The following is a 16069-nucleotide window of genomic DNA, read 5'->3' as shown; positions in this document are numbered from 1 at the left end:
TTGATTATTAAGTTTATTTCGGTTAATGTAAAAATTGTAAAATGTAAAAATTATAAACACTATTAAGACATCAAGTTATATAATATCAGCAATGTTATAGACGTTTGTATTAAATGCAATGGTAGGTATTAGCTTGAATGTTGTCTTATCAATTGTTTTCGTATTAAGTAGTTTTAATGACCACATTATTATTATGTTCAGATATTAATAGAACTCTTTTGAAACACAAAACTTGAAACCAGATATTATTTCTTATCATAAACGGTTCTTCCCGGTATTAGTATAAATAATATAATAGACTGTTGTGTCTTCAACTATCAATGTAGGCGTTAAATTTGGAACACATTCCCACACACGTCAAAAATAAATGTTCCTTGAATTTACGCTATTTTTTTATATTCAAATATTTTAAACATAATTATGTATTATAATGTTCACCTGTAGATAATATAGCAAGTAGCCACAATAATCCGCGAGTTGTTACATAATCTTATATCAATTGAAATCAGATAGCTAAAATACCCAAGGAACCATCGAACGTCTAGAATAAAAAAATAAATAACTGAAAATAGTTTAGTAATCATTTCGAGTGAAAATATTTTTATTACAATCAAAGCAAACTATGCCAATTAAGAATCCCCCTCTTTTTTGAAAGATTGACATAAATAAACTGGTTCTTTTTCTAGAAATAATTTTGCCCAAAGTACCGAGCTACAAACTAATATATTTTCCCTACTTTGAAGAGAATAACTATTTCAGGTAAAATAACTTAGATTTGTATTTCCCACAGGAATGTGATGTCATTTGTATAAGACAAAAGAAAGTTAAAAATAAAGAATATTAAAAAAGATGAAAGATTTATCGTTGGTCGGAACCTGGACGGGGAAACCGCGGCACACCACTGGCCTCTCTTAATAAGTAAGTATAATAAAGATGAAAATGTTTTTTTTGTTTGTATCCTAAAGGCTCCGAAACTACTGAACCGATTTAAAAAACAATTTCACTGTTTGAAACCCACACTTTTTCCGAGTTACATAGGCTATATTTTATTCCGGTGCGGGCAGTAGTTCTCACGGGATGCGGGTGAAAACGCGGGAAAACAGCTAGCACGTTCTATACGTAGGGTTTGTATGCTAGGAGTATATTTCTCAAGTCTTTAATATTTCATTCGCGTATTTGTAGGAATAACTACGCACTTAGGTCTAGGCAGAAGTACCGTAAGCCTAATAAATTCTAAACGAACCTTCGTATTAATACAAATGGAATCATTAAGTTGGGTGATACGAGTTAAGTTGAATGATATAAGTGATATTCATTAAAATATCAATCAGTTCCAAGTGTACCCACAACTACAATTAGGTTATTGTTTCAAAAAGTAAATAGCTAGCCTATTTACTTTTGTTAGCTACCAGACTTTACACAAACATGACTTTTACGTTTTGTTTTTGACTCCTGGCTCCAAAAGTTGGCAGTAGATGATTTCAGTGAACACGGCAAATCGGATATTCACAATTCCTGTTCCTTTAATATTTGTAGTCTAAATCAAACAGTACTATCGCTACTTGAGTTTAATGCAATTTACTTAAAACTATTTACAAGAGCCGTTTGCTTTGTTATTATCTTATCTTTAAATGAGATGCTTACTTTAATAATAAACGCACATAAACATCTTACTTTGTTCAAACTTCTCATCATATGACTTTATTTAGTAGTCATATGATCTCACTGTTTGCCCTATGCCCCAAATCATATGAATTTATTTATCATTTGTCTAGATAGGTCTGTGATATCTTTGAGCCCCCACACACTGAAAACGAAACTGTCGACCAATGTTGTTTGACAGTTTAGTAGACAGACTAAAAGTTGGCAGTGTTCTTATGCTATCTTATGATTGCAGAAAAACAATCTCTCATTGATGATTGACTTAGTAATATAGTCCCCAGGCTGGCGAACAAATTTTTTTTGATACATATACATTTAAGACTTTGTGAGTGCCTTCCTTACGATGAGTCCGACAAACTTTTCGAATGTGCAAATTTTGGTGCCGCTGCGTTTTTTAATGCTTGACTCCTGGAATTGTCGATATGACGTCACTATGACTCTTCGTACATACAAGTTTCATTTTTTTAATTTATTCGACAAAGGCTCTCACAAAAATTCTGTAAGTAACTGGTCATTAACTCGGGAATTATGATTCCGTACGATCTTTTTTCTTTGGAAATGTGGTCAGGTTAATATGTACCCAGTAATTGAAACAGACTTCTAAAATAATAAGCGACACACAACAAATTTTAAATAGTGAGTATCAAAAATAGTTTCGTAATAACAAAATCTAACAATAAACCGACAAATCTAATATCAATGTGTGAAATATTAGATTAATTACATTCCATTATACTTATAAAGTAGGCGCGGAGTATTTAATTAACTTGAAAAGGAACTGCTAAATGTAACATCCTGAATCCGTGACAAAAATGGCGGGTGTTAATTGGCGCCAAATTAGGCACAATTAAATATGGCCGTGTTTTCTTGTAGTATTTTTTTTCATGACTCTATATTAATAAAACTATGCTATCAATTGATATGCCTCCGTTGTATCAAAAAATAGTAGTAGTAAATACTTTTTTCAATAACTGGTTTATTATTTTTAAAATTTTAGAGCCTTAAATAAAAAGACCTTAAATCAATTCGCTGCAGATTCGCTCAGAAGCGCGGCAAACCTTAGGTAGTTGAAGATAAAGATAATCTGATATTAGACAATTATTATAGTATCTATAAATATCTAATATATCTTTACCTTTATACCTACAGATAGAGTGTGTCTGTAAGTGTTAGGTAAAAAATTATTTATGCGACGAATGTTTTTATGCGTTTGTATGCTATTTAATTACAAAGATAACCGAGGTAATGTACCTAATTGAAATAGGTAATTTAATTAACTGTTACAATACATTTATGATGTTTACAAATGCCTAATTAGTTAAACATTCAGTCTGTGTAATTGAAAATTATAATTTAATTGCACTCTTACTGGATTAGACACATTATTTTTAACCCCCGACGCAAAAACGACGGGGTGTTATAAGTTTGACGTGTCTGTGTGTGTGTGTGTGTGTGTATGTGTGTGTGTGTGTGTGTATGTGGCATCGTAGCTCCCAAACGGATGATCCGATTGTAATGCGGTTTTTTTTGTTTGAAAGGAATATCAGTCGGGAGTGTTCTTAGCCATGTTTGGTGGAAATCGGTTCAGGTCTTCAAGATAGTGATAGGAATGTTATACGCTCAGTTTACTTGCAAGCATATGTGGGATCTGAAATTTGAAATACTAATGTCTTCTGGAATCACTGAGCTGGTCTGCTGCTAGGATACGAAGATAGGAGACGTAACCCTGAACTGCCTTTTAGTAAACCCATCGAGTTTGGGCTCGTTGAATTTGTCTTGACTAGTTCTCTTCATGTTTCTAATTGACGAGAACCTGATGCTGGAAATGGGATATGGCGGATGAAACCCTGGAATGCCGGAATGAAACGGATAAACCGATTTATATTTTTGCTGAAAATCTAGAATGTTCAAAGGTTAATCTTTATTGTTTCTCAATCTGTTCAATTCTCCCAGAGCCAGTTTGTCATGAGGATTGTTAAACAGCTTCCTTTGGCCGAGATCGCATATAGCGACCCCATCTTAAAATAAAAGAAATTAAATGAAAAAGGAAAAATTAAGGAGCTCCTTTAAAAAACATGAAATAAAATTAAATTATAAATTTAAAAAAACCCCCGACCCAAAAAAGTACACAATAATTATGACAAAAGTTTAAAAACGATAAACCCCATAAAAAGCAATAAATAACTTTTAACACTACGTAAACTAAATTTTAACGTGTCGGGGGACCGCTTTTTACCTTCAAAAATACTTACATAAATCAAATGATACCTACCTAATTACAACATTCGTATAAAAAAAACACGTATCTAAAGTAATGAATTAGAGCGGTCCCCCGACACGATAAAATTTAGTTTACGTAGTGTTAAAAGTTATTTTTTGCTTTTTATGGGGTTTATCGTTTTTAAACTTTTGTCATAATTATTGTGTACTTTTTTGGGTCGGGGGTTTTTTTAAATTTATAATTTAATTTTATAAACTTAATAAGTTCTTTGACAATTCCTATTGCTTATGGCTGCAAAGTTTTTGACGATTATTATTATAAGATCATTTCACGTTTACTTGAATCAATAGAAAATGACGCTTGGTTATAATATAATGAAACGATATTTCTGTATGTTAGAGTAGGTATGTGTAGTCCCTTCCAAAAATTTAATAGAATTGGCAAAAAAAAAAAAACAAAACGTCAAGCCAAAAATTGTTGTTGAACAATTAATAAGATATTTTATCAAGATTGAGTAGAGGGGTTTTCATAATTTCCTTTAAAGAATTTCCATTTAAAAACTACACGTGTATGCATAAAAGTAGTATTGTAATTATAAAAGTGTAATTACTTGTACAATCATCGTTACAATGTGTAAATAAAATGCCTTCATTGAGCATCCACTGAACTTGTTTGCAGTGAGTGGGCGTGGCAAGCGTAAGGACACGATCACATTGAAGCTAGGGAAAATGCGACATTAAAACTATTTCATTTTTTATTATTATTTATTATATTTTAAATACTTTATATAAAAAAAAATAATAATATTGTATATCTATTCTAGTAAAAATTGCTCATTTGATTATTAAGTTTTACTTGGGTCTTAATTAAAACTTTATAAAAAGTTAGAAACACTGTTAAGACATCAAGTTATATAATATGTGCAATGTTATTGACGCTTGTGATAAATCAAATTGTAGGTATTAGCTTGAATGTTGTCTTATCAATTGTTTTTGTATTAAGTAGTTTTAATGACCACATTATTATTAAGTTCAGATATTAATAGAACTCTTTTGGAACACAAAACTTGAAACCAGATTATTTCTTATCATAAAAGGTTATTCCCGGTATTAGTATAAATAATATAATAGACTGTTGTGACTTCAATTTATCAATGTAGGCGTTAAGTTTGGAACACATTCCCACACAAGTCGAAAATAAATGTTCCTTTAATTAACGCTATTTTTTATTAAAATATTTTAAACATAATTATGTATTAACATGATTACTTTTAGACATCACAATTGAATTTACTATGCAATAATCCTCCAGTTGTTATTTATCATTTCTTTTGAAATCAGATAGCTAAAATACGCAAGGAACCATCGATCGTCTTTGATTGTTGACTAATGTTAGTAATAGTTATAACACCCGAACGATGTCGTCTGGTAAATATGTAGTACCCAGAGTTAATAATGTTTATGGGGACCGAACGCTAGAAAAGCGTGTCCCATACGTACTCAATAGCTTACCAGACGACATCAGAAACGAAAATAGGAAAAATAGATTTAAGATAAAACTAAAAAAACACCTACTCAGTACACTGCCTTAACTTTTTATTGTATTACTATCCTACTAACTTCTACTACTACCTAACTACCGACTACTTTTCTTACTTATGCTATATCTATACTCCGATTATATCTATCTAATCTTTGATTTTCATACTTACGTACTTAATATTAACCTCCTAATACTACTTATATAACTTAACATATATAATACTAATATTACATATATAATACTAATACATATATAATATAATACTAATATATAATAATTTTATTATTATTGTAAACTTAATAGAACCTATAATAGTAAGTCAATAGTTTAGAAATCTGATCCAACAGATAAACTGTGTATACAGTTTTGTTGGACATTTTATATTTTCTATAATGTAAAATGTACCTTTTAAGCAATAAATAAATAAATAAATAAAATAAATAAGAAATAAATAACTGAATATAGGTATATACGGAATATAGGTAATAATTTTGAGGTCAAATATTTTTATTACAATGAAAGCAAACTATGCCAATTAAGAACCCCTTTTTGAAAGATTGACATAAATAAGCAGGTTCTTTTTCTAGAAAAAGTTTTGACAATGTACAATTTTCTGTAGGTACAAAATAATGGGAAACTATTGCTTGTTACTTAAATAATAACGAAATTTCCCCAAACGTCAATGTTTACCTAATAATAGATGCTTCACCAATTAGTAATTCTATTATTAATTACAACATGCCTAAGGGGCTGAATCATGCCTATTACCAAAACAAAACAGTTACCTATTCATTGTATATAACTTATTCAGCTAATATAACTATAATAGGTAAATAGTTTCATGGATTGGTTACGATAAATTGTGGTATAGCCAAATCGATTACGGTGATAAGACGTGAAAAAACACTTAAAACAAGTAGCTTAAGGCGAGGAATTGGTCAACAATAATTCCATAACCGGCACGCGCATCTAAGGCGCCAAAAGGGGTCGGAGCGTCTGAGCGGGGCGAGGATAACAATACGCGCGCTAGCTAATAACTAAAAGTCGTAAGCGACAAAATGGTTTTGTAATTTTAATATTTAGAAATGATAATTTAATAAAAATTCCTACTACCATTTTAAAGAGTATGTATATACTCAACTACTAAAAAAGTTAAGAGGCTTAAATCGGTCCCGTTTGCCCATAATATGTGAATCTCTTTTTAAAAAGAGGTATGTTTGATATATTTTTCTCTGTTATAAAAGTTACCTAATCATGTTTCTACAACTAACAAAATAAGGCTTATATCATGAACTTTCAGGTAACCAAGTTGTATTTTGATCCGTTTTGTATTTACTGAGAAAAATTGACATCCTTGGCGCCAAAAATTCCAATTCGTCCTCTTAAAAAATGAATAATTGATGTGGAGACTATGGATAAAAGAGACTGTTGGTCGAAGTGGGATGCACGAATCTGAAGGTAAATTATTTTATTAAATAGGCTGATGATTACTCTTTTAACCTAAGCGTACAGGTTTTACGGTGAGTTGCAGCATTTAACTTTTACTGTAACCAAACCATTTTCAGAAGTCAAATTACCGATTCGACCAATGCACGGCTGCAGTACTTTGACCTATACTACGGCTGGTTTGGTTATTGTTATAGTTAAACTAGTGACTCGCCCGCGGCTTCGCCCGCTTCGAGCTCGGTTATATTGCGGTTTCAAGAGAATTCTTCAAAAGTCCGGCATAAAAACTATCCTACGTTCTTTCTCGAGGTCTATCTCTCTATCTCTGTACCAAATTTTGTTAAAATCATTTCAGTGGTTTAGACGTGAAAGCGTAACAGACAGTCAGACGCGTTATTATTAGTAGGGATGGTGCCACTTGGTCTTCGAAGGCAACCTTTTGCAGTTCCACCTTTCAAAACAAGACTGATTTTGTCAATTTTGTCGTAGCGAATCATTTCTGCAGTATGAGAACGCCTTTATAATTGAGTAAGGCTTTAGCTGTTAGACAACATCTCTCGTGATGTTTGCAATATGACGTCAATAGCGTCACCACGTGGAGTTTGTTGATTAAAAACTTATCGCCATATTGGCACATTTATACCTACACTATTACCTAGGCTAAATTGATTACCGTGCATTTTTTATTCGAGCCGTGTTTTCATTGTGGACATGAAATTTGAAACTTGTGATGTGTGTGCGGTTGTGAATTTTAACTGAAATCAGCATAACTGAGAATCCATTATTTAAAACGCGCTTAAATATTTGTATTTTAATCCATAAAAATGGTCTGTGCAATTATTTTAATTATATCCCACTTTTTTATCTCTGGTGCTAACATATTGTGGTATAGTTAGGTATTTAGAGTCTAAAAACGATGGTCTTGTGTTAACTAATATGAAGTGTGTGAAATATTTCCGCAGCATGAGAGATTACCAAGTTCATTGATTTAAAAAGGAAATACAAGAAGAAAAATGAAAGAATGAAAACCAAATCGAAAACACAGCACAAAACTTAATCAGAATCGTAATGAAGAAACTTAAGTTAAGTGCTACTAATTTCTATTAACTTAGTTCCAATTAAGATACGATAGTGGGAAACATTTTATTATACCTAACTAATTATTTTGTATCTAAATAATATGATTTAAAAATACAATACATATTTTTCAGTTGTCAACTTGGTGAATGATATATTACGACGTCTGTACTAAAAATATAAAAAAAATGTTTTGTGACTGATCGGGAATTACATTATATAAGTCCAATTATGTGTAATGACGTTCGTATATAATTCCATACTTATTTTGTTTTGACGATTAGATACATACACAAATAGAGTTTCTGATAAAGTCAATAAATACTCTTATCTCCACAGTTCACATGTTAGATACATTATAATATTGACGATAAGACACACTTCTTTACAAAAATAATACTAAACTTCAGCCGCAGCTCAAACTAGGTTTTATTAAATTTAAACTGAAAGGAACTCGACGTTTTAAAATATATAAAACGTAGTTTAACCAATAAAATACAATTCAACAGCTATTTATACATTGTCGTTTAGATTCCCGACGGCTCGAGCATTAATCCACTTGGTATAATAAATTCCGCGGTTCACTCAAAACTCAACCCTTTCGATACTTGAAACCTATCAAAAACTGCAAATTAACCTGTTAAGAAACACATGTAAAATTGTTACTTACGGGTCGCGGTTTCAAATTGTCGTTTGAACTTTTACGCGCGCGTTTTTCGCGTGTAATATGTAGTATGTATTTGAGGTTAGGTTATGTGACACGTCCGTTACGGGCCGTGTTTGCTACGGTACTGTCGTGTTCGTACTTTGTTTACCAGCGCCCGCCTCCCGCCCGCCCATGCGAGCCCTAACAAAATAATAGTATGGATATATGGGAATGATTTTTAATTGTACGGGTATAAATATTTATCTATTTCTAAATATATATAAATTAATGCCATTTTTCATTGTAATTTTATAACTCACAGAACGGTTTGACCTATCCACTTGTCCAAACCAAATGTTTAGGGTTCGTTCGGACTATTTATATAGTAGATGGTTTATATGAAGTTTGCAAATCGGTCAAACGGTTCTTCATTTATATGTAGCGAAGCGCGTACGTAGTTATTGATATTTTTATATATGTACCTGTATTTTACAGACGATATATACTTAGTTCATCAACATCCTCCTACCCTTATCCCATTTTTTTTATATGGGATCAGCGCAGCATGTTTTCTTCTTCCATACACTTTTGTCTGCCTCCATCTCACAAGTAACATTAATTTACAAGTTAATATATAGTTATTGCAATTTAATAGATTATTAAGAGTTTATTAGTGACGATTGTAGTATTGTTGTGTATAATTGTACTTGTATGTAATAATGGGCTTGTCTTTATAAACGATTGTGTCGATGTTTATAAGGTACTTAAGATTTACTGGTTTTAGATTACTAACCGTATATGTACGGTCATAAGTGTTCATTATTTTACTATAACTTGATTCATCCTCAATTATGTCAATCAATTTGATGAATTTTGTTATTGCGACATTAAAATTGCTGTGATAGACATAAACGTCGCCTAAAACAATAACAATACAGGCTACTATTTTTGACTGTGTAAAAAGAGCGATTTTAATACACGTTTTTTGATTTTTTATCATTAAAATATTCAAAAACTGCAAATTAAAACCTACAAATTAAAACACAATTAATTTAAATTTTATTATATTTTACCTAAATATATATTTTTTTAAACTTAAATCACAACATGCTGCTCTACTAAAAATGACTACAAGTACATTAAAACTAATTTTCATTTAGTAACGGGTTACTTACTTGTAGACAGCCCTACGACTCGTAGCGGTTTCGTAGCCGCGTAGTGTAGTCCGCATTAGTTCGACCGAGGTTTATAAATTAATCATAAACTCACTTACTTGCTTTACTGTTACAATAGGTACTGGTATAATAGAAATGGATTTGTTATATCCATGGTTAGTTAGTACCTATATCGGTTCATTGTGTTAGGAATTATCAATTTTGTAGGTATGTAATTTCATTTTACTTTTGTTTTTTCTTTTTTTAGAAAGAAAAGTTTTTCTAGAGTTTATAGAGACTTTTATGCTTTGTCGGTGTTGCAACTTTTCATTATTGAAAGAATTTTTCAAATAGTTACAAAGCCTACAGAGCAAAAAACAAGCATTTTTTTATGATTATTATGTAAGTTTGGATTAGAATATCTACATAAACTGTAAACTAATCGATAAATATTATATTTAAGTGTCCATGGATCGGTTGGCTAATAAAATATATAGAAACTATCATAAAAATAAATCTGTTGAGTGTTGCTATCATTCCGAAGCATCGTTAATGTGTCTTCGAAGTGTTGCAATGGAATTTCCGAAGAGGTTAGTCGCAATAGGATTTTATAAGCTTTTATTTTGGTTTTTAATATCAATGTTATTTTCGGGAAATAGATAATGTTGCATCATTTTTATTAGGAGTCGGGTGCGCCTCTATTATAACTCAACAAGACGTACCTGGTTCCTTTTTGCCATGACAATCACCGTAAAGAAATTGTGTTCGACAGTTTTTCATTAAGACAACACCATCTATTACGAAAGCACAGTATCCTCTACATTTTTAAGGTCAATATGGAACAAGGCTAGAGTGTTCCTCTATTTCTTAAGAACAAGCTGAAAGTAGTACGTATTCTATTATATTACCACTACGTTATCTGCAGTTGTCAACGCTAGCTACTTGAACCTAAACTTGGTAAATCTTCCCCTTAAGTTCAGTGTTACTTAATTCTCTATCTATCAGATGCAGTATTCGCTAAACTCCATATTTTGTACCTATATGGTGTTTACAAAAACAATTACAAATAACCTTCATTTTATTCAAATTAGGAGTTCACACGACCACGAATGACGTATTCCCTTCAAAAACATACGACGCCTGACACTTTAACAATGCCTATGTGACATGAGAGAGACAGATCTACTATTAGGTATGTCACTTGATGGTGGTTAACGCTAATTCACCTTTTGAAAAAACTGACACGAAAAATGGAGTGCCATGCATTTTTATATTTGTTATACCGTGCGTTGTTGTCTCTGATTATTATATAAAAAAAAAATATCATTATTACTTAATTGAGCACATCAAAGTTTACACAAAGCTTCGCACATAGTAATTTTTTTCTTGTATGAGATGAAGGATTGTCGTAGAAAAAGTGTACAACCATAAAAAATGTGAGGATAACTAGTTAAGTTTCAGCAGTCAACGTAAAAGAGATCGTCTATACACACTCACTCAGAATAGATGCACACTCAACCGCCTTTAAAAAATAACCAATATCTGCCTATCGGAGACTCTTGGTTGTCAAATTATTTTTTCCCTAATACACAAAAAAACTTTTAATGGCGAGCTTGTGCGTTATGCAATGCCACTGCCTAATATGTTTAGAAATAGGGAATCACCTTTATCAATGCGTCGTCATCATCAGCATGCAAGCATAACATATTTTTAAAAAACAAAACGCTAAGCTAAATTAGTCCTTATTACAAACACAACAAAGTTTCAGATTAGTCTTCTTTAAATAATATAAGATTACTGCGTCGCATTAGTTATTCAAATATGTGTAGTAAACCGGTCTTCAGGTGTAGGAAGCGCCGCAAATATTAGCACAATCTCCTATTAGTTGTGCGACTAGACACCTCACGCGATTGTCTCGCTATTTCACACTGTTTTCTTTGAATATGACGCATTAATATAGCTTCTTAAATAGTAAGTATTTTGTATTTAAATAGAACCTGCGTAGACTGTACTGTGTACTCAAGTAATAAATACTATTTTTAAATTGTATATACATATAACATTTATGGTCAGTTTCACCGCTTACTGATACACGCCTAAAGGACCGTATTTAACAGGAAAATAAACTTTTGGTTTCACAGGTCTCAGACAAAATTAACTGACACTTTATTGGCTACCAAATCAATGTGAAACTGTATCTTACAAGAAATACCTAAATATTGGATACTCGTCGGAAGTCATCTATTAATGCACTTTCATCTTCTAGCAGCTCTCTGTCTAACTGCGCCATAATATGCGACAAAGACGGTAAATACCTTAAAGTCGTCGTCATAATAGTACTCATACTTAGATACTTACCTATGGTTTAACGATGATACCTACCTAATGTACCTACACTGTCATACAAACAGTAGTAGGTAGGTACTCATTGTACACCAATAAACAATAACATTAAATTGCCAATGCATTACGATGTAAATTATAAAAGATAATAAAATGCCACTTGATGTGCAGCGCACTGCACTTGAAGACTAATCGTCGATTTATATCTACTAATGAAGTATTGTTCTTCGTCCGTGTTTGTCACACTATGTGGTTACTTGCGCAGAATACTGACTAGCTTGGAAAGGAAGTCGACGACCTCCGGTCACAATTGTAAGTTAATAGGAACCCCTTTGGGATTCAGGAACCTAGTTTTTATACTCCTACCTTTATTAAACCATGGATAATCCCACTTAGTTGACTGAAAACAATGTAGTGTTTTCTATGTCAAAACATAGAGTTTGTTTCGGGACGCAAACGTCTTATCAAAGGGTAGGTACGTAGTTGCCCAGGTTGAGAAGGTCTGATCTGCAGTAGCTCTATGTCAAACACTGGTACTCGGCTGCATCTCGTGAGATTAAAAGCCGACCCGAACATAGTTAAGAAAAGGCTAGACAGATGCCGTAAGGAGCTCGCAGTGTAAATCTGCCTTTTGATGGCAATAGGCTCGCCAGTAAGCCAGGGCTAAACCATAACTGGCACAATGGGTATTTAATTCAGATACACCTGCTTAGACTTAGGATAAAGTTATGTAGGTAAGTCTCTTGGCACAAACTTATTCGATGCCAATACGAACCTATTCACACCTTTGCCCACAGAGTAAACAGCCAATTGTCTTTCACATCCTCACGGCCGTTCCCAGTACTGTATCTATCTGTAGACTGTAGATATGCTCATAAGATACCTATATAATTTTGACATTAGCCCCATACAAGTAATGTCATGTTATGTCGTGGTGGCTCAGTGGGTAAAAGAACCAACCTTTGGAGTATGTGGGTGTGGGTTCGATTCCAGATAAGGCAGGTACCAATGCAACTTTTCTAAGTTTGTATGTACTTTCTAAGTATATCTTGGACACCAATGGCTGATAAAAAGGTGAAGAAAAACATCTCGAGGATACCTGGACTACAGTCTGAAATCACCAACCCGCATTGAGCAAGCGTGGTGATTAATGCTCAATCCTTCTCCGTGTGAGTGGAGGCCTGTGCCCAGCAGTGGGACGATAAAAAGGCTGTAACAGTAAGTAATGTCAAGTTCCTATCCCTGATACGCAAAGCAACAGTCAGATAGATTATGGGGAAGGGTCCTTAACGGTCGAGGTGCGTATGGCGTATGTTAACGATTCAACAGAGAATTCAGTAATAGAATTAATATTAGTTTAACACAAATATGGCACGCTCATTTGCATGTCAAATATTTACTGGCTAATGTAGTAAGTGCGTGCCGGGTAATTAGATGAAGTCTCAGGGGATGGGATGCCGATAGCTAATGCCGTCCCTACGCTGTGAGGGTTGGTCGGAACACGATATGGATTATAAACGGGGAAATATCAGGCGTATTTTAATATGAAGTAAAATAACTAGGATTATTTTTCCGACCCAAATATCGACCAATAGAATTGCACCATTCGACGTCACGTGGTACAACCTACATGGTATTATACTGATAATTTTTTTTGAATATTTTCTCTGGTCGTTGCTATGTCAAACTGACAGGTTGTGGCCGACATTTGGGACGGAAAAATAATCCGAATACACACGAGCTTCAATTCTCTGGCATTTCCCTCACTGCAACAATAGTCGTCAAGTTTTCCAGGAAAAATCACTCGCGCTTCGCGCTCGTGATTTTTTAACCTGAAAAACTTGACTCCTTCATTTGTTTGCAACGAACCTATCGGGAAATACCCGATAATTTTGAAGCTCTTGTGGTATTATAAGTGAATATTTTTGTTGGTGTTACAGAAATTTCATATTTTTCATCAATATAAAAGTGCATCCAACCGAACAGCCAGACATGTGTTGCAGGAGAGTTTGGTGCACAACTTCTTCTTCTGTGTTTTTTCTGAAAACACGGGCTGGTTGCTGTTGAGGCGTATTGATAACTGTCTTTATATTTTTTAACGTTCAAAAAGTGCAGATATTCAGCCTCCTTTGATCTAATAATAAAAATAATAGTCATAAACAAAGACGAATGTGTATCGCACAAATATTTGTCGCGGAACAACCTTGACTTTGGAACAATGGAACGACCTTGAACTACATTGAGATATACATTGTCAGGGTACCCTCGTGGAATGCCAAAATTTTCGGAACATTTTCGACATTCTTTGGTAGATATTGCAGGTAAGTACCTAGAGAGCACAGAAGTAGGCCAAGACAATTTTGTCTACTTTAAAAGTGAATCTAGGAGTGCTAAGTGATTGTTAAAATTCGCCAATATCACCATATATAGTACCATAATCGAAGTTAATAATTGAAATGAGGTTTTTTGTTTGTTTTTGTTTTTTGTAATGGCTCCGTTCATCATGCAATATTAAGTACCTAGAAAGAAAACACATGTTGAGTACCTACTTAGGTAAATGAAAGCGAAGAGCGAGATAACGATTTATTACAGATTAAAACGATAAAATGGAATTGTTTGAGATAACGGAGATTTTTCAATTAGGTACCAGCTGTAACACATCGTTATAAAGTAGCCTATGTCGTTTTTCGGACTTTACATTGTCTGTGTACCAGAATTCATTTAAATCGGTTCAGTAGTTTGGTAGTAGAAGTATCTGTTCGAGATGAAGTAGTTGACATTGGAAAATAATTAATGATAATTAATAATTAATATTCTTTGATGAAATCACATCTTATTATCGTATTCACAAATCGTACGTTCGTTCGTACAAAAAAATAAGGTTTGCAAAATTAATACGGCTACGCTAACAGAATGTAAATTTCGTTAACTGTCCTAATATGCATTGTCGACAAATCACTGTCAACTCTGTGTCAATCATCAATAAAATATGTACATAAATACATGCCAATTGTTTACATAAAATATTTATACCTCTCTATTGAATTTTAACCGGGAGATTTCTCGATTTATTTGATCGAATTTTCAAATCACTGGTACTTACTTTTTTTTTCATTTTTTTTAACGACATCAAAAATCACCAAATGACCCCTCCCGCTGTGGGTTAGCAGCGGTGAGGGAGTGTCAGACTCTTAAGCTTGGGTTTCCTAGGAAAGCGGTGCCGTCATATAGCGGCCGTCTTATTACGGACGCAAATAGACGGTCGTCTTTATGGTGATTACATGTGGAAAGTTCCACGGCCGTTTTAACACACCGTCATGAACTTTTTGTTAGTTGTATCATACTTACTAACCTGTTTAATTTAATATTTCTCAAATTTCACAACACCAATTCTGATTTAGTTGACTTTTCTATAATCTTTACTTTTTATGTTAGATATTGCCTTCGTGGTTTCGAACGAAATCTATTAAAATTTCGTTGTCCTCGCCGCTCCAAGAGTTGTAACAAATTGACGTTGTTCCGAAAAAAAAACACAAATACGTATTAAAAAAGCTTCACCGCTTTCAATAAAACGTTCACCAAACTATCTGACACCGTAAAGACGGCCGTCATGCAAATGGCGGCACCGCTTTTTGAAGTTACGGTGTCAGTTACCGCTCTCTAGGAAACCGCCCCATTTTGTTAACATAGACAACGTTCTGGTGATGTCTTTCACCGCTGTATTACGGTCGCTATATGACGGCACCGCTTTCCTAGGAAACCAAAGCTTTACTGACTAAAAACCGTCGTGTTCCGTCATAGGCCTTTAATGTACCAGGGCCGCGGTAACACTTTCGAACAATCCCGCAGCCCCGCCGCTGCATCTGGTGAGACAAGAACCTCTCCAATAACAAATTGGTAAAAGGGTAGGCGAAGGGAGAAATATACAACGCTTTGGTTTCACCTTTTCATTTGTCGGGGGTAAAAAAAACACAATGA

General features: G+C 33.5%; 1 protein-coding gene across 1 annotated transcript in view; it reads right to left on the bottom strand.

The window, feature by feature from the left end:
- Nucleotides 1-8771, bottom strand: part of LOC135116609 (cytoglobin-1-like) — a 30194-nt gene extending 21423 nt beyond the window's left edge. The window contains exon 1 of the mRNA XM_064039374.1: nt 8619-8771. The gene's annotated coding sequence lies outside the window, so the exon portion shown is untranslated. The remainder of the gene's footprint in view (nt 1-8618) is intronic.
- Between the last annotated feature and the right edge of the window lie 7298 nt (nt 8772-16069).

Source organism: Helicoverpa armigera, chromosome 2 (genome assembly GCF_030705265.1).
Source record: "Helicoverpa armigera isolate CAAS_96S chromosome 2, ASM3070526v1, whole genome shotgun sequence".
Taxonomy (NCBI): domain Eukaryota; kingdom Metazoa; phylum Arthropoda; class Insecta; order Lepidoptera; family Noctuidae; genus Helicoverpa; species Helicoverpa armigera.
The sequence above is the reverse complement of the archived record's forward strand: the minus strand, read 5'-3'. Positions and strand labels throughout refer to the sequence as shown.